Source organism: Anser anser (genome assembly GCF_964211835.1).
Source record: "Anser anser genome assembly, chromosome: 1".
NCBI classification, from domain to species: domain Eukaryota; kingdom Metazoa; phylum Chordata; class Aves; order Anseriformes; family Anatidae; genus Anser; species Anser anser.
In genome coordinates, this window is record NC_139720.1 from 122,133,950 (window position 1) to 122,156,709 (window position 22,760).

The window sequence follows — 22,760 nt, forward strand, 5'->3', positions numbered from 1 at the left end:
GTCCCTCCCCAGCTTTCCTCTAGGCCCCATTTAGGCATTGGAAGGCATCTATAAGGTCTCCCCTGAGCCTTCTCTTCTCCAGGCTGAATAACCCCGACTCCCCCAGCCTGTCTTTATAGCAGAGGTGCTCCAGTCCCTTGATCACCTTTGTGGCCCTCTTCTGGACTCATTCTAATACTTCCATGCCCTTCTTGTGCTGGGGACCCCGGAGCTGAGATCTTTAATGACTATTGCATAATTCTTTTTTTCTGATAATAAACTTCCCTAAATAGATCACTTTATGATCACCTACATATCCTGTATTTGAAAATTACAATCCTATAGTAATATCTCTCTATATAAGTGAATATACAAAACATTTTATTTTTCTAAATAAGATAATGTTGAGTGAATTAGAACAGGAAGAACCATGAGACTACATATGTACTTGCAAATCTCACCTGTGTTCAAAAAGGAGTAGAGCCTCACCATAGCCAGGAACCGATACTATTGTTTTGAACTTTTATATTAAAGACTTAAAATCTAATGCTAATAAGTGCAATTCTAATATAATTCGTTGTGGGCTAGACTCAAAATATTTTGGCAAAAACAGTGTTATAAAAAATTCAGACACACACACAGACGAAGCTCAGAAATGTCTTTTCTGAAGCTATTAGTGAAGTTATTAGTGAAGTTGTTCCGCAATCTATTAGAGTCTCCCAATCCCTACAAAACTTTAAAGTGTCTAGAGGAAAATAAAATATCTTACCAGGATCATACCTTGCTACAACAAGGTGTTAGTCAAAATCTCAAGTGGTTTGATTATAGAACTACCAGAATCTGTTTAAATTAATATTTAAACTTTATTCAGTAACAGTAACGTACTGGATTGCTTCCCTGATGTATTTTCCATCTCTTGTCTGGGAAACCACTTTTGTTCCATGTTGGATTTCTGCCAACAAAATCATTTGAAATTCTTTATTTAAATAAATATTTATTTATTTATTCATTTTGAAAAAGAAATCTATCCAATTTTCTCACTAGAAATATACAAAGTGTCTAAAAGGGTAAGTGTAGAATATAGTGCACAAGAAACAAGATATGGTAATTGAGACCATCTGTCTCACTAAATATAAAGCACATTTGCCTGTGGTTTACTGCCTCTCTTTCTGATCTCATTGCAGTTCCAAAATCTGACCATTCAAGAAGAGGAAAAATTGTCTGATGCATGACAAGAAAAATTTAGATGAACCCATTCCAAGATGAGTAGAACATGTTCTTAAATTCTTTCAGAGCAAGTGGAGAAGCAGAAGAGCAGAGACAAGTGCAAGAATAGCTGCTCCTTTATGGCTGCCTTTGACATTTGACTATCCTGACACCTTACACAGCAGCAGCTGATCTGGCAGTAATTTTAGTGACAACATAGCCTGTGGCCTAGAATTATTTTCTTGAAGCATTCATTACTGTCATTGCTGCTTTCATATCCATTAAGTGAACTATAGGTCTGACACAAGCAATCACTGTTCACCATTCAGGTGTCATTAGACCTGATACAGCACCATGAGGAACTAATCCAAGAGAAGTATCTTGGCTATTTTTCTCTCTCTCTCTTTTTTTTTTTTTTTTTTTTTTGTAGCATTTCATTTGCTGTCAATTGTTGATGTGGTCAGTAACTACTATATATATTGTGACATTCAAATACTATGTACACATTATAATCAGTAAATACATGACTACCTTCACAATATCATCTTATTGTGGTTTAACCCTGGTAGGCAGCTAAGCACCATACAGCCATTCACTCATGCCCTGCTCTGCACCCAGGGTTGAAGGGGAGGAGAGAATTGGAAAGATAAAAGTGAGAAAACTCATAGGTTGTGAAATAGGTGGTTTAATAGGGAAAGCAGAAGTTGTGTGCACAAAGCAAAATGAGGAATTCATTCAGTACTTCCCATCAGTAGGCAGATGTTCAGCCATTTCGAGGAAAGCAAGGCTCCATCACATGTAATCACAAAAACAGAATATCCTGAGTTGGAAGGAACACACAAGGATCTTCAAGTACAGTTCCTGGGTCCTCACAGGACCACCCAAAAATCAAACCACGTCTGAGAGCATTGTCTAAACTCTTCTTAAACTCTGTCAGGCTCAGTGCCATGACCACTTCCCAAGAAATGGTTTATTAGGGAAACAAACACTGTAACTCTGAATATCCTTCCTTCTTCATCTTTTTCCTTCTGCTTTTACTGCTGAGCATGATGCCATATGGTACGGGATATCCCTTTGGTCTATTTGGATCAGCTGTCCTGGCTGTGACCCCTCCCAGCTTCTTGTGCATACCCATCCTCCTTGTTGGCAGGGCAGCATGAGAAACAGAAAAGTCCTCTGGCTCTATGCAAACACTGCTCAGCAACAACTAAACATTGATGTGTTACCAACACTCTTTTCATCACAAATCCCAAACATATTACCATACCAGCTACTATGAAGAAAACTAACTCTATCCCAGACAAAACAATTACATGTCATCTACATTGCTGTTCCTTTGTAAGTGCAAAGCCATGCATGAAATTCCAAACTGGAGTTATTCAGCACCTCTTGACTCTAGGTATGTTTTACTGCTGTTGTGTTTGCTGATGGTTTGGTTACATTTGGTTGTTTCTATCTCTTCCTAATCTCAGGAAACAAATTAAACATAAATGGTTATTCAAGTAAAATGTGCATACATGCATAAAATATATGTAGTATGTACATACCTAGTAATACACTAGTGTATATATACTACATATACATTATATACATACACTGTATACTATGTATTGTATGAATATTTGTATTATACAGCGTATCAACATATGTACATATATATAACATGCATAGTAAATAAATATTTGGACTATATAGTATCCAAATAGTTCTAACTTTGAATACATGGCAATATACATGACGCTTGGTTCTACTTCCATGAGAAAACATGACATATATACATATATATGAGATACATATAACAAAAGGTACGTGAACATATTAACAAGGATAATATTTTAGAAAGGAATAAGAACATCTGCAACTTTGAATTGCTAAACGGTCTGTAAACACTGAAAAAAATAGATTAAATTTAGTGAAAATTAATGTGTTGGATTTTTAGGAGAAAAGTGAAAGTCAATTTTAAGACTTCTCCAGTAAGAAACAACATTTTTATTCAGAAACATTTTGTAGTATGAACACCTTAGTGTTCTTCCAGCCATTTTATAAGTTTCTTTAGGGAAAGAAAAAAGAAAAAAGCTTCAATGGAACACAAAAGGTCTTGAAAAAAAGAAAGTTAAAAAAAAATAACAATGGAAACTGGGACTTTCAGAGGTTTTTCTAGTAAATATATGCCTGGAATTCTCACTTGAATCTTTAGTTGTACATGGTTAATTAAGTCAAGCTCTGAAAAGCCTTCTTGTGCTGTCAAAAATCAAATAATGCTAATGGGAAAAATAGGTAATAAAAGGTAGATTAGTCATAAGACTGAAGACATTGAAAATAACATTGTGTTGGAAACTCAGTAAAAATTAGTTAGAATACCTATATTGATCTGAATTTGTTACTAAGGGCCTACTGGCTTGTAGACAGAGAGAATGAACCAAAAGTGTTGTTTTAGACTAACACTTCAACAATTGTTGGCCTACAGTTTTTCTCGTAAAGAAACAATTACATCTCTCATTTCAGTTTTCTGATGAAAATGTGAAGAGAGTGTAATAATTAGGATTGCTCTAATGAACCTCTACAAGAAACTCAACATAAAAATGCGTAATGGTTGTCACATTAAAATTGATAATTACCATTTTTAAAATAAAATTAGCTTCATAATGATACTAAGAAATTCCTTTTCTCTGAATACATTAAAATACACAGCAGCATGGTGAGGGAGAAAAGAAAACCCCAAAAATTCTGAACTATCACAAAAACAGGCTATTTGATTGACAAAACACTTTAATGTAATTGTATGTGACATGTTTTCTGTGACAAGGACAAATATTGGCTACAAACCTAATTCTGGCATACGCAATTTTGCAGCTTTTACCAAAAATTAAGTCAGCAATTACTTTTATTCAAAATAGGACCTGAAGATTGTATGTGGTTGTTGTTTCCATCTTGGCAGTAGAGCCCAAAATTCATAATTTATGCTCTACTGCCACAGGTTAGGCAGACAGAAGGCTGATATGCTAGATACAACTGCTATTGTAAATTTATTTGGCATTTCATTTTTCAGTCACACTAATGGTTATTTTCATACATCTTCAATCCATCATTTGCTGCTAAATCCAATTAGTTTGATTGGCAGATTTAGCATCCCAGTGGATCTTTGTCAATATTACGTAGCAGTAAATACCTTGAATTTTTTTTTATTTTTATTTTTTTTCTAAAACTTTCCTTTGTTATTTGCTCTTTCCTCACCCAGCTGACTATAGCTGCCTTCATACATCTACTCTGTAAAGGTGGTCAGGCCAGATGAAGTACATGGTGATCAAAATCCATGTATTAACAAAACCTGTGCACACTTGAAGAGGTGGAAAATTGTGACAGAGCTGGGGTGCCCTGGGGCTCAGAAGTCTCTGCCCAGGGCCAGCTCTGTGATGGACTGGCAGCAGGGAAAGCAGCATGGTAGGGAGGAAAAGCATTGGGAAACCTCCATGAGGCCCATCCCTGGCCCTGCCAGTGGGACACCTGCACCAGACTTGGAGTAAACCCATCCCTGAGGCCATACCCAGCGGTCCTCGGTCTGCAGTGAGCCCTGGTCATTATCCCTGTCCCAGCTCTGCTTACCACCTCTGAGCACAATGAGATTGGGCTGCCGGAGGAGGTCCCTGCCCTGCTGCTGGCCCTCGCTGCACCCTGGCCAGTTGGGCTTTAAGCTACTTTATGAATACTTAAAAGAGATGAAGGCATGAAACTTGTGCCTCATCATTCAGAAGAAAAGACACAGAGCCAACTTCGGTCTTCAATAAAAAGATAGGTAGTTTAAAATCTATAATTTCCTGTGAAGGAGAATCATTAGGTGCCATCAGCTTAACTTTTTCCATACAGCTCAGGCTGAACACTTGTTTTGCATTTTATGTGAATTTCCAGTTCCTCTTGCATCTCCTTCCTGCCTGCCCCCAGTGATGTATATTGGTTCACTTTTCTATTCTCAACACAACCCCAAAAGAGATAACAGATCCTCACTCTCCACTCTGGCCTTCCTGTTGCATGGTTCAGCTGTCACAAGTTTTGAAACTAAGTGGTTTATATTTTGGTGGTCACATTCTGCTGCTTATTACTTTCTGTTAAGTGATACTCTGTGTTTCTAATGGGATAAAGCACCCTCCATGGGGAAAACTCAGGCAGCACTGACTTCTCCCCAAACTGCTTCCCAAACGTGATTTCCAGAAACCTGCAACTTTCTGTCATTCCCCAAAATTGTGGTGCTCAGTGGTCATCAGGGAAGACAACACTCCCTGTTCTTTGAAAGGGGGAAAGGATTTCACTATGATACCATCAGCAGTGGTGAAAAGACATCTTATGTAGCTGGCTAGATCAAGTAAACCAACAGTCAAAGGGGATTAACAGGAAGAAAACAAATTACTTGATTGAAAGGAATTCATGTACAATTTTAGTGAGACTTAATAAGAAGGAAATGCTGAAGAATCTCTTCTGTGATGCTGATATAAGTACAGCAGGTGTTAAATTTCTTAAAGGTGATATTTTTAATTATTTTCACTCATAAACTAATAAACAGATTTACATAGAAATGTTCAGAAAATTCATTCCACACTCAGCAACACACATGCTGTCTTTTCATACATAACAATGAGGCTAAATCCTCAATTTGGTCTTAATTAAAAAGCTATAACTAGTACTTCTATAGGGTTTTGTTTTCTGGACATAGTGGGCAGAAAGAGGTGAAAAGATGATCAATTTATAGAAAAGGTCAATGAAGTGAGTCCAAGAAAGGATTAAGCTGTAAGAGAAATCAGTTTACGTTTATTCACAGGACAGCTTGGTGCAGTCATAAGATGGAGGAACAAAATATTTGCATTTACATGCTATACATATTGGTGGCTAGGTCAGTTGGCATGTTTCTCTCCTGAAATGGCAATATATTATGTTAATAGATAAGCTATGTGGATTCTGAGTGACATATTCAACACTGACACAAGTTTAGGCCTGCAATTGGACTTGCCAGCAAAATAGATTAATATATAACTTTATTTATTTATTTATTTATTTATTTATTAAATACTGAACTCCAGATTTTCCTTAAAGCACAAGAAAAATCTGTTAGACAGCCTCAAATATAGGTCTGTGGTGATTTGTTTCTCTGAACTTGGGAGAAGCCAGGAAGAGAAATAATATGAGACATGATTAAAGGTAAAGCACAATAACAAATCTACAAGGGGAAACTTTATTCGCCCTTGTTCCAGCTATAACTAAGCCTCTCACTTTTTTCTTTTTTTTTTTTTTCAGTGCCACTTTCTTAGAATTGATTACTGTAAGAGCAATAATAATGATTTGTGAATTTTTGCAAGGAGTCAGGCAATGATATGTCATATTTGAATAAAGAATATTGGAAAACACTGATCTTTTTCTAAAAAGATTTTTTTATCTTGTCTTATTTGTGACTGTACAGGTAACAAATTGACCCTTGTGATTCAAATTTATGAGGTATCGCAAAAATAAAATTGGAATAGTTCCATTTTTAGAGTGTTCTTTCATATGGGCTCTAGTCATCACACTCTTAGATGGGGTGGAAGGGTTTCATAATTGTTTTTTTTACTGATGAGGTTTATGTATCATCCAAACATTAACTAACACCAGCATCACCACCACTACCTCCCAGTACTGGTCATGCAAACATATTTGATACACTTGGGTCGGTGTTATCTGGGTGCAGCAGTGTTTTTATTTCCAGATGAAGGAGAAAAGGCTTCTCCTTAGCTACTAGAAAAGGTTATGAATAATATTTGGTAAAAAATGCATTTCACATAGTGTTAGTGATACCTACAATGGAAAACTAAGAGTTATGCTAAAATAAATAAATAAATAAATATTAGTGTTGAAAATGGTCACTAATTAAATTCCTTAAGCAGCAATTATTGGTCTGATCACACTTCATCTTTTGATTGATAAAGATAAAAATAATTATTTAGTTATTAAAAATACTAGTGATGCAAAATAAGAAACAATACCATTACCTTGCATACTGGAGCAACAGAAATGAAGTGTTCTAGCTAAAAACAAAGTCATACACTGGATTGATTATTAATGTTCAGAAATTCTTCTATAAGCTTGCTAGGTGTATAACTGGAGGACACCTTCAATAAATTAGCCCAGCATAGCAACTGAAACCTGTCATGCTGCTATTAGAAGAACTAACATTATCTTAGGTACTCACCAAAGACAAGTGGCAATTCTGATGCTATTGCTTAATGTGTTGGTGAACTTTATTTGGCATACTAAACACACACACACACACACACACACACACACACACAGACAGACTTGTGTTAAATTATATTCAGTGAAAAAGATCCAAAGAAGAGCTGTTAGTATTGTGTATATACTACACAATCTGACATCATTGCCCAGGTCTTTTGCAGGAGGACAGGAAGTCAGCTTGCATATCTTTCAAACAAGCTTGGAATCAAAGTTAACATTTGGAGCTTGTGAAGTCTGAGAAGCAGAACATATTATTTCAAGGTTGGGTCTGCAATAAATTGGCTATCCAGGTTCTGTTCATCTCAGAGCTCAGGCAGAAGAGGTTTATACCTAATTTTGAGCCAAACTTAATCTTATTCATGTAGGGTTGGTCCCCAAACTTACAAGATAAGGGTTGCTTTTCATACTAGAAATATACAAGCTTTTTGGACAGATTAATGACAAATGACAAGCACTCTTGTTAGCAGATGAGTGATCTTTTGTGCATGCAAATATGGGTATTCACACAGAGAGCAGCCATATGTATAATTTCTTTCTATGCTTCTATGATGGATCATATTTTAATGTGTGGAGTTTCTTTAGATCAGAAAAATGTGTTTGCAAAGCTTATGCAGACATAACCATTTCTGTATGCTCCTTTTTAGTTCAGACCCTATTCAGAATTTTCAAAACTGGTCAGGGAGAATGACTCTTTTTTTTTTTTCTTTAATACCTGTACTGCAAATGAATTTTGTGTGCATATGTATTTGGGTATTTGTGTACACAACCTATATCTACATTAAGAACAGTTGTAAGAACAGGGGAAGGGAACAAATCTTTACAATGCACATTTCAGGTATGAAAAACAACAGTTAATTCTATCGTTTTCAGCCTTTCTAACTTTTTTTTTTTCTTCTGCATATATTTACTGCTCTCAGCTGTTGTTTTTCTTTATTCTGGAAAATTAGTTTCTAAACTAAATGTTATATAGAAAAAATATATATATATTCTGAATTGAGTGGACAAAATTATCCTGATTTTTTTATTTTATATGTCACTGTTTGGACTATTAAATCCCAAATTTACTATTTTTCCTATTGAAAGATGACGTATGGCCTGCAAATAAATAAAGCCTCCAGGTTTCTTTCCAGGGATGCATCAGGCCTTGGAAAGGCCAAGTAGTTTTGTACCTGCAAGAGAGGAAAGAAAAAAGATTGTCCTTTACACCACTGAAACCATTCATGGTTCCTCAAGCAAAGGCTTTATGTTCCCAGTGGACATCCTAAAGCAAGGTAAGTCTCATATTATTTACTACTGCCTCCAGACATGTTTGTGAAACAAGAAACCCCATGGATGAGAGCTCAAAAGTTAGAATAGGTGTAGAACAGACTTTACAGCCTGCAGGTAAAACCAGTCTGTGTTTGAAAGTCTTTGTTATGACATCTGTTTGCTTCTTCCTGGACCAAGCAAGATATTGGAAAGCAGCAACCATTTTTAAATGAAATATCCATAATTGTAATTTGTAATGCCTAAGGTGTAATTTCCCTCCCTCTCCTCCTTAAGTATTCAATTTGAAAGGTGAGGTCATGTAGGTAAAATGGTAGTTTGATAAAGTAAAAAATGAACATTTTTTCAAATGTTATAGGGAATCGTACAGTGTATAGTAGCCCTTCAATAGTTAAAGACTAAGAGATCATTCTGACTTTGTGTCTTTGAGCCTCCTTTATGACTGGAAGACATTATTACTACTTTTTTAAAAAGAGTAATTTCCACTTCAATTTTTGCTAGATAGATTTGTCATTAGAGATTAATTATTATTATTATTATTATTATTGCATCAATGAAGATAATTCAGACAGCGCTGTTGAGCTGTAGAATTTAAGTATTAATTATGTTTTCAATCGCTCCCCTCCCCCAATATTTTGTGCTGTCTCTTCTAGAAAGAACGAGTACCTAACAAAATAAAATGTGAATTTTCTGAAAGATCAATGAAATCTATTGCACAGTACCAATTTGAAAATGAGTAAAGATATGCTTACAAGATAGCCACTTGCAAATTTGAAATGTTAGAAGAGCTCATTGAGCTCCAGCAATTTTATGGGCACATCAAAGAAGCAAAGGACTCCAAACCTGTCTTCTAGAAACTGCTTGTCTCTTTCCAAGGTTTCTGAGCAGACTGATTTAGTTTATACCCCACCCCCCCCCTCAAAAAAAAAAAAAAATAAAATAAAATAAAAGTGCAGCTTTGAATGGAAACTCAAGTTTAAGATGCTTGACAGGATTCTCTCTTGCTTGTTCCACTTGTTTTCTTAATAACTTGCTCCCAGTTCTATATTGATTGTGTGTGTACATTTGAAGACTGAATTTGAGAAAAACATGATAAGGTTGCATGTATAACCTATACTAAATAATTATATTATTATATTATATTATATATACTATATATATATATATATGAAGAATATTAAAACCTTCAAAAGCCATATTTTGAGACTGAACTCAAACCTGCAGAGCAACCACTTTCCAAATACTTCTCCTGTGGCCCAGAAGACTATTAATATGAAACTGCAAACATAGTTTTCCAATCATGAAAAAATATCTATAGACCTAAAGGACAGTATTTCTCTTTTCAAAAAGAAGTAAATGAGAAAGAATCTTTAGAGGGAAGTGAGTTCTAAGAAAATGCAGGCAGAAATCCTGGAAGAAGTCAAAAAAAATCTTAAGTTTTCTAGAAAAAAAAATATTTTATTTCTCTGAAGAAACAAGTTTAGGGGAAAGCGAAGTGTTATCAGCCCTTAGTTGCTAATGTTTTTAAAAAGGAAGCACATACAGACTGGCTGCTAAAGAGACCACTGTGCAATTTGCTTATGTAACCTGAATGATGTAAAATATTGCATTGTGTTTTGTCTTGGGGGTGGAGGAATTAAGAAGAGATGTATGTTTTAGCAGTGGGATTTTTTTTTGCATATAGGAAGTTAACAGGAAAGGCCCAGAAATATTCAGAAGTACAACATGGTCGTCGTGGGAAAAATCTCAGAAGCTGACTGGAGATATAGAGGAAATTCTCTTTGTGAGGAAGCCATCTGTCAGGTCATGCTGAGTTATGCCAAAAAAATGAAGCAATCAGAGCACAGTGGGGGAAAAAGTTATAAATATGGGAGTTAAAGTCAGCTTTATGTTCATAGTGTTTGATTAATACAATCTGCTGAAAGAGACGGGTCCCTAGACTAGTACCACTCTGGAGATGGACTATAGAGCCATTATCAAGGAACTGAAAGGCACTGTGGTCTTTGTCTTCTTAGGAAACCAAGCTAAAAATAATATAATGGCCCAAACCTAAAGTTCCCCACTGTCTTTTCAAAGAATAAAAAGAATAATCAATTTTTTCAGCAAATAAGCCAACCAGTCAGCTGTTACCCCAAAGTGGGCACAGTATCTGAGCTGAGAACACCCTGCTGCTTCTAGGTGGAGGTCCTTTGAGTAGCATTTAGCTCCAGAGGGTCCAGCTGATGTGGTACAAAATGAAACAGGATTGGGCTGCACAGCTTCAGGCTTGCTAGGTAAGGGAAGGCAATATTTTTACTTTTGTTACTTGAAAAGTGAGAATCACCTAGTCTTGAGGCCAACATACATTTGTATTTGCTAATATATTTCCTGAGGAAAGAAACTTACACATTCACTCTATTAGGTTTGTGTTACTAGTTGAATTCATTAACCAGTTCCTACCAAATCTGGTGATCTCAGATATATTAAGTTCTAAAAGTTTTGTGAAAATGAATGACCAGGTAGGGAAAAAAGTACATATTCATGTTACTTATATATGGAAAACCTGCAGTATGGGCTACTAAGCACAGACTGTAAATGGTGAGTGCCTCAGGAAAACAGGTTCCATAAAAATATATACCTCTATACCTTTTCACTGAAGGAACTACACTAAACTAAGAGGGAGGAAAAAAAATGTTACAAGTGTGAGAAAAAGCAGAAGGAATTCTGAATCTTGATTATTCACAGGTGAAAGTAAGGAAGAAATAATTAATGATTTCCTAGTCTGTCCTGCTCAAGCCTGCATGATTAAAATAAAATAAAATAAAATAAAATAAAATAAAATAAAATAAAATAAAATAAAATAAAATAAAGTGTAAGTGAAACGTGTTGCTCATAGTACAGACTAATACTGAGTTATGTTAGGTGAAGCAAGAATGTTAATGCCTTAATGATAATGTTGAAAGATGCCGGGAATATCTACCATAATTAAAACTATACAAGATATTTGAAAATCAAATTTAGGTCTTTTGAAATCTTGTGATTTGGAAGGGCAGTTCCACCACAGTGACTGTAGCAGAGATGCTGGAACTTACATCCTTCTGCTCTATGAAGGACTATATTTAGTCTAAAGTATGTTAGCCTTTGATATGGAATTAGCGTGTTTTTAGAGCATGTTGTGAATCTGGATGGCTTTCTGGCCTGGAAGAAAAGGCCAATACTTCTTCTGGAAGAAAGTAGAGAAAGGACATGGAAATGGATATAAACATCACTGAGAAAAAAAGTGAAACTACACACTCAGTTTTGAAGTTTATAACTAATTAAGATTATCAGTCATTGTACTGGATAAAATCAAAATCATAATAGCAAGTATTTATCGAGATCCAACAAAATCAGTCTTTATAAAAAGCTGTCACTGTATTGTTTCCATACTGTAAATGCATACTATATATGAATCTGGTGAGCCATTAATGTAGATTAATTTGAAAATATGGTCTAGGACTTTAACAAATAAAATAGAAATTAAAAGTCCATTTTAACTGATCTCAGACATGTAAGTGGACTTTTAGGTATCTGAAGTCAAGGCACTGTCTTTCATACAGTTTATGAATTATGGTTTTGTTTAGTGTAGAGAGAGAAACTTTAAAAGAGAGATCACAGGGCAAGCAGAGAAATGAAGTAGAAGCTGTAAAACATCAGTCATAAGAAGGATTGGCCATCTCTCTTTGTTTAATTTTTCGTGTCTTTCTTTACATACTATATATCACAGTCTTCACTGGTGTCCAGATTGAAGAGCTGGAAGGTACTGTTTACTGTTAATGTGTTTCTGTGATGCATGGGCCAATGCTACTGACTAAGGGATTTATCTACTTACAAGAAGATCAAATGATTGACACAAAAAAAGAAAACAATAGCTTTCTTTTCTTCTTGAAAAATGGGTTTTGTGTTAGTCCTTGAAACAATCTAGGGACACTGTCTGGATTTACACTTTAAAAATGTGGACATCCTAATTCCTCCATGTAGTGTCACCTGATTGTAGCTTCATTTTCTCTAAATTGAAAACACTTTTAACGTTCTCAGAGAATGGGCTTCACAGTGTTTTTCATTGATAAACTTACTTATTTTCCAGTTACTGGATCACCAACTTTCTACACAGCTTACAAGTGAGGTCTCTGGCATTAAGTAGCACTGTTTAAATAAGTTTAGCTATTCCAGGTTTGTTTATTTAAGATACCCCTGCCCACATATTCACTAGGTTCTATTTAGTAAAGCACACTCAAGAACCCTTGGAAGCTAGTTCACAAACTTGATTGCATACAATGGTAGAGATACTGCTGTAGAAATAATTTGGCATATATTTACATACACCAGATAGATATATATTTATGTGAGAGCTAGGTTACAGCTGTGCTGTTTAAGGGTTTGGTTTTTTGTGTGTTCAGAAGGTTTTTGTGTTTAGAAGTTTCTAGAATGATGAAAGAGGGAAGGTGCTCATGTCTAACCTGATCTCATCTAGGGATGCTGGTCTTCTAAAAAGACAGGTATGTAATATATGAGTGTTTTGTACCTTTTAAATACATTCTGATTATTTCTTTAAGTGTTCTAACATTGGAACATTATTCATTAATACCATTATTATTATCATCATCATCAATGATAATTTTTAATTCAAATTTTCAACACCCTCTAGGAGCCCACGCTCAGGATCTGAAACCCAATTGTGAGTCTTGTACAAACATAAAATGTCCTCTTACAAAGTCCTGAAAAGAGCTGGAAAATGAGGGAAACCAGGAGGAAGTATAGTCAGATACCAGTAAAATGATTTCATATCTCAGTAACTTTATTAAGACTAATGCAGAACTGCAAGAAATTAGATAAGCTTTCTTTCCCTCTTGTGTTACTGGCTCGGCTTTTGCTGTCAGTCTCTTTTTTTGTATTTTATAGTCCACTTCCCTGGACTATATCCCTCTGGAAGTTTTGAGGGAAAAAAAGGCCAATGTACAGATGATTTCTGCATAAATCTTTCAGATCATCTGCATAACTATCTGGCTTGGGGGCTAGGGGAGGAGACAGAGCTTACCTAAGTCTCACTGACAGAAAAATGCATCATGGACGAGATTTGTAAGCAACTTTCTCCAGTGTAGATTGTAATGCAATTAGCATGAACACGTGAAAAGCTGTGACATCCACTGTTCAGTGGAAACAAACAAATAAACAAAAAAAAATCACTGACATGTAAGCAACAAATTAAGTTAAGACCGTTAATCCTTTTTTTTTTTTTTTTTTTTTTGATTTGGATCCCTGCTGATTTCAGTGGAGTTAACAGGAAAGTAACATGTTACATCCACATTAAATAAAGTAGTAATGGCTTTGTGATTGTAATTCATTTCAGCATGAAAAAAAACCACAATCAAAAGAAAAAAAAAGCAATTTCATTAGTAATTTCCGCACCCACCAATCACCAATGTCCAACAGATAGTGAATTTACTAATCAATGGTTTTGCAGTTCTTTCACAGATGCTTCTTCAGCCAACTTCCCTTCTTACCTCTTCGGTTTTGCTCATTTTCCTTGCTGACATTTCTACTCTTAGTTTCATTGCCATCAACAGTATTTTCAATATGTGCTACTTGAGGATTCTGCTATTCAGGTTCATTTCCACAACCATTATTATCTTAATCTCCTTCCCTCTCTTTTTTCCCCCTGAAGTGCTCCTTCCATTCAGTTCCTACACTCTGTTCTGTAGCATGGTTCGGAAATGGAGAAAGAGCCCAGCTAATGTTTAAATAGTAATTCAGCAGTCTTTAACCCACTGAAGTGTACACATATTACCACAGCATCTATAATATCTTCCCCATGATTACCCAAGAGAAATTCAAGTCTCCTAACTGAAGTTCAGATCCAGGCAGACACATTACTAAGTTGAAAGCATGCAAGAAGCTCTCACAAAATAATGAAGAGTATGTTAGGATAATGTTGCCTTTGCTCCTTACCTGCCCACCAGACAGACTTAACTTTAAGTATACAGCTGCTCATTAGGATTCATACAACTTCGGGGAAGTGATTTCCTTCCCTCAGCTCCTATCTTCCTATAGTGTTGTCTTGTGTCAGCGGTGCCCGGCATGAACAGATTATGGGTAATCAGGTTTGCCCAGTGCAGAGCTGGAAATTCAGTGCTTCCCTGCTCTACAGAAGCCAGTTCTGCCATTAGATTCCATCTGGCCTCTGATTTCCAGTATAAAGAATTTCTGGAAACAACATAATATTAGATCAATGGAAAAATTGCTGCTTTTAATGCTTGCTGGTTTACCATAGGTGATTTAGAGGACTTTTCATATGTTATTATGAAGCAGCTCTGTGGCTGGTCTCCACACCAAGAAAAAGAAAAAGCATACATTGCCTCTTCCAGGCATTCACCTTCAGTTAGCAGAATTGAAAATAAAGTGGACTAATCAGCAAATAAGAGGAAAACCAAGCTAACACACAAACAAGCAAAAACAAGAAACATAACAGTAGGTAAAATAATATTGTGTTTTGTTGTTGTTGTTTTAAACAGTCATGTTTTTCTTTGCAGTTTCTTCTTTACAAATTTTGCAGAGAGGAAGAAAGGAAGACGAAATACACAAGATACAATAAAAAATCTAGATTGCAATACTTCTGGTCAGGCAGCCAACTAACCACTGCCATATCTGTTGGCAGAAGATGAAGGTGTTCTTTTCATGGTATTAAGAGAGAAATTTAAGTCAACTTCAAAACCTTCAGTAACCTACCATACTCAGTCTTCTGGAGCACACAAGCAGTCACTGTTGTAGTCATAATTTGTTTCAGTTCATTGTCATGATGTAAACATGAATAAGATCCATAGAATTTATAGAAGTTACCAATAAGAAAGAGTGGGATCCAGTGTGTTTATCTTAGTGAAATAATATATATGTTAGGCACTGAATTATTAAGAAATATAAGAAATAATTCAGTCTTTCCAAAGTAAGCTTATAGACAGTGGAGCCAAATACAAAGCTCCATGTAGCTCAGACAGATTCAGTGCACTTAAGTTAGAAATATATTTCTCTCCCTTGAGTTGGGTTGAACTCACTTTAGATCTTTCTTCCCCCTTTTCTATTCAATAGTTTCCTTCCTTCTTCCTTCTACAGTATTCCTCTATTCCTCCAGTGCAGGATGAACAGCTGTGGGCACCTTCAAAGGGTGCCTTCATGATCTGAGAGCACCTTCAAGAATGAAAGTTGGAAGTCATTGCAGATTTTGTTCTGGCCTTCAGGGTTGAAGTTGGTGATTGCAAAAGGCACTCATAAAATCTGAAACCTAGATGAAGAGCAAGGTGTTTTTTTGTTTGTTTGTTCTGTTTTGTTTTCTGCCATGCCAAAACACAGGATGGAAGTGAATGTATGGTCCCAGCTGTTTCTTACTCTAATCCTTCTTCCAGCAGGGTGGAATTAAGGAATAAAAAAGAATGTGACAGATGAACCAGGTCTATCAGCTACATTTTTCCCCTCACACTTGAAAAGTAAAGCCAAAAGACATTTTTTCACAATCCAGCTGTGAAGAGCGACCCTACCGCATGAGACAACATGGAAAGGACTAGTAGAAGCTACTGTGTCTCTTCCTCTACCAGTTCCCATTCCTCCACCAGTCGTCCCTCAACTCCACCTGCAGTTGACATCAGAAACAGAATAAATTTAATTCCCTGAGGCAACAGGCAATGCTAGTCCATACTAACCTTGACAGCCAGTATCCTATCCCTACAAAGTTCCTAAGTATCCAGGAAAACCACAAGGAATGCTAGCAAGCTCTAGTCCGTTTATCTGTCTTCCAAAGAAAAGCAACCAAAAGATATGGTGCAGTCCTTTTGTAAAGTTGTATGTAAGAACAGCCTCCTACCCTAGGAGTAGTAGTTACTCCTCACCTGAGGCTTAAACACACGTATCAAAAGACTGAAGGTCCTTGAAGGAGGAGACAGAAGGACACATTTTACACTGACATTTAGGCTGTCACTGTTATGACAGGTTTCATGGGATAGAAGACAAATAGGAGGAAGCCTGAATCTCACTGGAGAGCTGGAATTTCAAGTTCTATGACCAAGAATGTGAAAGCTTCTGATAGTGGATAAACAAACTATCCTGGAAGGAGGAACTAGCTGAATGAAGGCCACTGATGCAAATTGGGTTTCCCACATCTCAGCATCAAATGCTGTGCCCTGTGCTGAAAGTTTTTGGTGACTGTTATTTCCTATATTTCTTATATTCTCAATGTTAACTTGTTATTGGAGAATGAATATAGGAAATCCCTCCCTAGTTGCAGCTTAACTGGCTGCTTCAATCGACTTCCTGAGAACTGGCTACAAGCAAGTTGTGATGAAGAAAGACTGAACATGGAAGCAGGAATTAAAGGCAAAACATTGTCAAAAATTTCTACTTAAACATCTACTTTGGTAGCAGCAGCAGTCAACAACAACAATAAAATACTCTAAGAAAGGTGATATACAGTATCACTGATTTTATGTTTTAAGTATGAAAACCCTACAGCAGTCACAGAAACATATTCTACATATTCCATACTTCACTTGTTATGGACATTCTCAGGTTGAAAAGGGCCCATAAATCAACTATTTCACTTGCTTGCTTGTTCATATCATTAGATTATTACACACACACACACACAAAATATAAGTAGTATCTCTCTTCAGCATGACTAACTTTTCAAGATTCTGTGAAGATTTTGTAGTACTTTATGTTGATCTATGTCTGAATTATAGTGCATAGCTAGCTAAGAAATGATTACCTGTATCAAAACAAGTGACACTTGACATGGATGGTTATCCAAGGAGCAGTCAGATGTACTATGTTTTGACATTCATGTTTCTAGGCAAAGACAAAATACAGGTAGATTAGACCTTTGTGTAGGGTCCAAACACATCATCTGGCAGGACTGTGAGGAATGTATGTTACATACAGAATACTGCTTAAGATTCTAGTTATTTGAGATTTTTATGTATCTATGAATCAGAGAAAGTACTTTCTTTTCCCTTGATTATAGTTTTCTTTTCCATTTTAAAACATTAATTTGCAGGAGTGTTTCTACAGGTGTATATTCATTTTATGTAATATACTTAGGAGTGAATTAGTTCGTATACAAGCTATGTCACAGTAGAGGTTATAAAAAAATAAAATAAAATAAATGAGAAAGACTGCAGATAGCCTAAGTACTCAGATATCTTTTTAATTTTACTGGAATACATCTACTGAGGCAATCTGAAATACTTTATTACTCAATGGAAGCACATACTACAGAAAGAAAATGCCAGTACTGTATGAGGTAAACCTTGGCTTTTGATATGGTAATTTTGTAGTAATACTAATTTAGCTAGATTAATAATATCACTGTCTATGATGTTTTCCTTACTGCATTTTTTGTATTCTCCCTAACCATTTAAAAAATAAATATGAAAAAAATATATATATATTCACAATAGCAAGGCTGTGTTGCTAAATATCAGGACCCCATTTAAATGTATAGTGAGACATTAGATGATGAGACTCTGAATTAATACGATATATTCCCCTCAGTACCACTTCTAGTTTCTGATGGCTATGATTGGAAGCATAAAGGAGCTTGTGTGAACGGCTGTATGGCAAGGGAATTGTACTTACCAAGGTGATATTGAATGCCTTGAGCAAAGTATTCATTCAAAGCCCCAACCTCAGTTACCATCTCCTACAGGACAAAATACCTTTAACGGCAGCTGATTCCCTGAAGTCTAGAGATATGTCATTCACATTAATTATGGTGTTTGCAGCTTGATATATCAATCTGTGTTACCACCCATTTCTCAGGCAAGACTTACTGAGCAAGACTTTTCTAGTGAAGAAAGGTTATTGCTTTCCTTCCCTTCAGAATTTGTAGTCTTCTGTCTTTCATAATGCTGAAATAATTGCTCCCACCAGGATATTGCCCAGCTGTGCTCAGTTTATAATTTGTAATATTTTCCTTTCTATAAGTCAAGTAGCAGTGTGTTTTTATTACTTTCTCCCAAGCGGATAATGATCCAAACCAATCTATTTATTTAGAGAATTGGGGAAATGGGATTGAAATTCAACTGCAAAATGCAAAAAAAAAAAAGTACTTTCTGTTTTCCAAGTTGTTATATATATATATAAATATATATATATATTTCTGTTACTTCCATTGTTAGTCACAATGCTTACAGTCTCTCAGATTTTCTGTCCCATTGTTCATTAACTGAGAAGCAAAAATGTTCCAGCATGTGATAAGAATTTTAAACATGAAAAGGTTAAGATGCTGGTTTCCATTGCCTCCAGGTCATCGTGACAGAAAGGTGAAGATGAAGCACTTTTAGAGTCCATAAGAAAACGTGACTATGTTAAACATCATGAAACCATCATAGAAAAGACTGAAGCTTTTCTGTTCTCAGCTGCAAACTGTTTATGCTTTTTCTTTTAATTTACTCAGTCCCAGTTCTGACAAATGGATGTGCTTTCACTTAATGGAGCTTGAGAGAACCATAGCACAGCTGTTTAATAACAAATTATTGGTAAATTTGACTCTATTAGCACAATGGATTGAGGTTAGAAATGCTAAACACATAAAAACTTCATATAAAACATGTCAGCTGTCACTAAAAAAGTAGTGGAAGCCCTTAATCTTAAAAATCAGTAGTTGGGAGAGATCATTAAGTAACTGATTTCTAAGATGGAGTTGGCTGACTAGGAGACTGTCCTGTGAAGGGATTTTATTTGCCAAAGTGATATTCTATAGCAAACAGACTACAATGTCAGTTCTCTGCCAATGGGCTTTCATTAACCACAAAATAGCTCACTCCCTGCAGGATGAAACACATACATTTAAATCTTTGAAAGCTTTCTACATATGCCATGTCTTCAAAGTTCCTATTGCATCTTGAAGCCAGGAAATATAATGTTTCTAAAGAGATCCAGGCTGTCTTGGCTCTCCAACTTACATTTACCACTTGACTTGGATCCTTTTCCTAGTCTAGCAAGTTAAGTCGGACATAAAAATTATAAATTGCAGTCTCGGAGGTGGTATTAGCACACATTATGCTTCCTGTCAGTTTAACCCCCCAAGGATGAGGGCTTCTCCAACTCTAGCAGTACTAACAAGCACTAGTAAGAGAGTACATGAAAAAGCATAATATTTTAAAACTAGACCAAGCTGCACCAGAAAAAGATTTATATTTAGACTAGAAAAAGAATATCGTTAATGATGGCCACATTCCCCTCATGAGTTGAAAAATGAAGTTCAAGCATTTATTTCTAAACCAGATAAATGATAAAATGATAACATAGCCTTAAGAATGTCAATAAGTATTGGGGAATTCTTTAATTTTTTAAAGTACAAACTGGGACACTCCCAATAGCACATATGGATCATTTAAAGAAAACTCAGATTTCAAAACCCTGGCAATTTTGAACACTTACCTAATGAATATTCAATGCCTACAGTACTAATTGGGATAAAGTAACTAATACAGCATTGGTAGATATTTACATCTCCCCTATTATATCTAGTTGTTGGTGTTCAGTAGTATTTGGTTAATCCCACTTGGTGATTGGTGGCTCTAGATCTGGGAGAAACAGAGATAAAAATCCCTGTGTGGCCTTACAGGGCAGATAGATAGTTGTTTGCTGCTTCCACTTCAACTGAAGGATTATTAAGGAAAATGCGGAAAATCCTAGGTTTAGAATGAATGAGGAAAGTTGTCTCAGAACATAACACTGCTAGTGGAGTTTAAGAATACTACTGTTACAGCAATGAGTTCATTGACATTGATTGCAAAGAGAAATAGCTTTTATTCAAAGACTTTTGTGAGGGCTTGTGCTTTCTCTTCTCATGTATATACATGATTTAATAAGAAATTGAGATAGATTTAATATTGTCGAACCCATACATGAATTCTAGGGATTTTCATAACCTAACAATTATTTTGTAGCTGAATCTCATTTATCACTCTTAGTTGTGCAAGCCTGAGCCCTAACTATCCATGGTAGATAATGCTCCCATGCAGCAAAATTTATTAACATTTCCATCTTTGCTAAATAAATAGACCTCTCTTCTTCTTCAAACCCTTTTACAGATTTTTATTTATCATCTGTCCTCTACATATGCTGAATTTTGACAGATCACAAAAATCCCCAGAAGGCATTTCATCTATCTTATTAGCTTTGCATTTTATGAAGTTTTCTATTTAGCAGACCACAGAGGACAGCTTAAAAAGTAAAGTAGTTAGGAGTAGAGATTTACAGTTTGGTAACAGTAAGGTAAAGGCTTAATCTATCTTAATAGCACACTAGTTGTAATAGACTTCTGGGAACAGATAGGCCACCTAAGAGAGGTCAGCAGTGATGAAAAGACCCCATCTGTTCTATTTGGATGATGAGGTTATTCAGCATGAAACCCATAGGAGGGTCTCAGACAAATCAGCAGAGAAGATGCAAGTTGTGTTTTCACTTGCCACATCCATGGCATTGTGATTGACAAGCAGATATAACACAGAGTGGCATCCCTGTGAAAGTACTAGCACCAATTACCCTCTATCAGTTAATTCACTGACCATAGGTGGCTTGGCAAAGTGCACAGAGGTAAGATATCCTATCTATTATTCATTTACAGGTGTAGGAAGTAATCATACTTCATTAAGAATCATTCACCAATAATAGTATTTAACATGATTACCTATAAAGTGGCAAGTAAAGAAACAATGTTTTGTATTGATCTTAAAAGAATACAAAATTACTGAAGTAAACTAGTAATTTATTGACCCTGTAAACAAAACCACTCGTTAAAATTCATTAACTTATAATGGTGCACTCCAGATGATCTGCTATCTTGCATTTGCTATGACCATTTGTATCTCTGTAATATAGGTGCACTTTAGGTGTGTATCAGGTTCATTGTACTCTTGTCATCTGGCAGTATATTAGGCTCTCTTTGCAAACATTCTATTGAGTTAAAAGCTATTCTTATGTCCAAAAAGCATGGAAACGATACTTTAAAGTATAAACAAAATATTCTAATATTAATCTTGCTGATGCAGGTACTTACAGCTTTGAGTACTATATTTATTATGCAATTAAGGACTAGTGTTTTATAGCAAGATCTGAATGATGTACATTAGTGCCTTAGGGTAAGATGAACTTTTGAAAGTTAATGAAACATCTGTGTCACTCAAATCAATCTAGTATTACCAGAAGAGACTACAGAGCAGAGGAAGGCTCAGAATGTGTGAACACAGCACTAAGAGACTCCTAGGAATAACATAAGTGTTTATTAAATGTGTGGAACACTGTGCTTTGCCTCTGCTCTCCTCCTGTGGACATCTGCTTGTGGTGCAATGTCTTCACCTGTCACCCACCATGGCAGCAGATTCCTCTTCTTTTCAGTTTAGGCTTGTACAGACCTGCTCTTTGACATAAAAATGGAATTTCTCCTTTGTATTCTCAACTCCTCTCAGTCCTACCATCATGAAAACTGAAGTTACTTTCTTCTTAATCTAATCATTATTTCATCTTTTAGTGATTCCTCCATTTTCTCTGGTCAACAAGCTTTTAACTTCAGCTTAAAATCTTCATCTCCTTTTCTCTCTTCTACATAACCTTACATGTTCTTGCTAGTAAGAAACCCTGCAAAAACCAAACAAATGAAAAAAACAACAACAAAAATCAATTAATCCATTAGCATTGAAGAAAACTTGTTATATCTTAATATCAACAACTTGATCTACCTTTTCTACAATTTGAGAGCAGGAATTGTATTCAGCTTGCTTTTGAAATGATTAAATGTTGTATGAGCTATTTGACTTTTGACTGCTGTGAAGAAGTGACATTACCTTCACTTTCTTGTGTAATTAATTTTCCAACTAGTCAATCACATCTTTCACGTCTGTGGACCCTTCTCCAAGGGGGAGGGGGAGGCATAGGGGTGGAGGTGGGAATGAAGGGAGGTTAAAAAAAAAAAAAAAAGAGGCCTGACATTATCATTTGGCCACGTACAGCATCTTTCTGTGATGTATTTAAAAAATAAATAAAAA

The 22,760-nt window shown here is 35.8% G+C and overlaps 1 long non-coding RNA gene across 1 annotated transcript; it reads right to left on the minus strand.

The window, feature by feature from the left end:
- Positions 1–7,567: 7,567 nt before the first annotated feature.
- Positions 7,568–19,111, minus strand: LOC310892731. Its single transcript, XR_014578344.1, has 4 exons — positions 18,540–19,111; positions 18,346–18,452; positions 17,477–17,556; positions 7,568–8,609 (listed from the first exon to the last, which is right to left on the minus strand). It is a non-coding gene; the product is annotated as an uncharacterized lncRNA (long non-coding RNA).
- Positions 19,112–22,760: the final 3,649 nt, after the last annotated feature.